Source organism: Mus caroli, chromosome 4, assembly GCF_900094665.2.
Source record: "Mus caroli chromosome 4, CAROLI_EIJ_v1.1, whole genome shotgun sequence".
NCBI lineage: Eukaryota > Metazoa > Chordata > Mammalia > Rodentia > Muridae > Mus > Mus caroli.
In genome coordinates, this window is record NC_034573.1 from 43,380,304 (window position 1) to 43,382,200 (window position 1,897).

Sequence of the window (1,897 nt, forward strand, 5' to 3'; positions counted from 1 at the left end):
GTCAGGCAACCCTGCGCTCCCGCTACCCCGGCGCTGATCCGGCCGGATGAGGGCTGAGCGCTGCTGGAAGTTTACATAAGGACATCTAAAAAGGAAGCCTTTGCTCTTTGCCTGTTTACCCTTGCCTTGATAGCACATCCATTCCTTCACTGATATTAGGACATACTTCTTCAGGATTCTAGCATATACTAATGACCAGATGAGACTCACATAAATAATAAATAAATATAGAAAGATAAAGAAAGATATACAGTGAATGGTTGGCTGGGGTGGTTCCTTCACCCCCCCACACACACACATACACATACATATAGAGGTGGGGCAGACAGATATGAATAAATGTGAATTATCAGCTACTAGAGAGATGTACAGAGGATAAGAATCTGTATGTCTCATTACAATCTCCCAGAATCTGAAGAGTTACAATCATGTAGGGATGAAGAATGCCATCAGAAATGGAATCTGTATCTCTACCTTTGTCAAACTTATCTGTAAGAATTTTTCCGGTGAGTCCCTGATAATTAGGCACAGCCCTGCAAGCTGTAGAATTCCTTCCTGCATTAGCATCAGCCACTAGGCTCTTCCTAGGTTTCACTTGTCAACTAGTTTATCCAAGCAGGAGAAACTGATTATAGTTCTTCTTTTTTTAACCTATTCTTATTCTATTGATGGTTGATTATGTTCTCAGATTGCATAGTCATCATGTTTCCATTTCATGATGTATTTTCACAGAGTGTAATTCTGATGTATCTTAATCCAATCCTAAAAAGAAAATCATCTTTTAAATGAAACACAAATAGTGCAGTTTAGTTAGTATTCCAGACTAGGAGTTTTTGTCTACCATATTCTAGAAAAGTGCTAAAAAGAGGGAGAGCCATTGTTAGAGATTGGGACCACATGCAAGAGAGGGTAGTAGTTTGTGGTAGTCTTCTGTGTCCCTCAAAAGCATCTTAGTGAGCACGGGTCCCCAGTAACATCTGTACTGATAGCACATGTGGGAACTTCAGAGCTCTCCAACATCATGGAAGGAACAAAAGGAGTGTTTATCCTGGTGAGGTACTGAGTATCAAAACCTAGAGAAAAAATTCTGATATTTATTTTCAATTTAGGAGTTGTGATTTTTAATGTATTTCCAATCAACACAGAGCAAACCGCTTTGATTACAAACCAACCCATATTTCCTTTCCCACTTGAAGCTGCTTTTCCAGAAGGAAAGGACAGGGACACAATCTCAGTTGCCCTAAGACCAAAGCCTCAAATGCTCTTGATAATGCATTTTTCACTGGGTTACAGAGTAAGCAGTGCAAACCCTGCTCCCTGTCCAACATCCCTGCTCTGGCTACATATTAACTTACATGGTATGGGACCTAGCACCATGGTTTTCTTCCTTCCTTTCTACTTTGCTTTAGGAAGTTTTTAGTTTTTAAATACGTGTTATAAATACACTATGTATTACAATCTATGTGTGTATACCTATAGTGTATATGTGTACATGCACACTGGCACACGCACATGCAACATATACTCCATATAAGGATCAGAGGACAATGACCTAAAGTTCTCAGGCTTGGTAATGCAATATCCAAAATGAATTCAAGACCACCCAGTACCTTCCCCCTTCGAAAAAGACTTTCCAAACTGTACTAGTAAAGAAAGATGAGATATTGTAACTTGTGAGTTGTTTAGGAGCCCACTGCCCGAGCCTGGGACTGAGAACAAAGCAGAACAGCCCCCAGGCATGCCAGGGCAAGGCTGTTGTTAAGGCATTCCTAAGAACATCTTGACTGTAAAGATGAAAAGGTATGCAAGGACCAGCAGGGCTATATTATCTGAGTCAACACCACCTGGCCGGAACCTCCCCTCTGTCTACTGCCCCTTGACGCTGGGTAAAGTCATA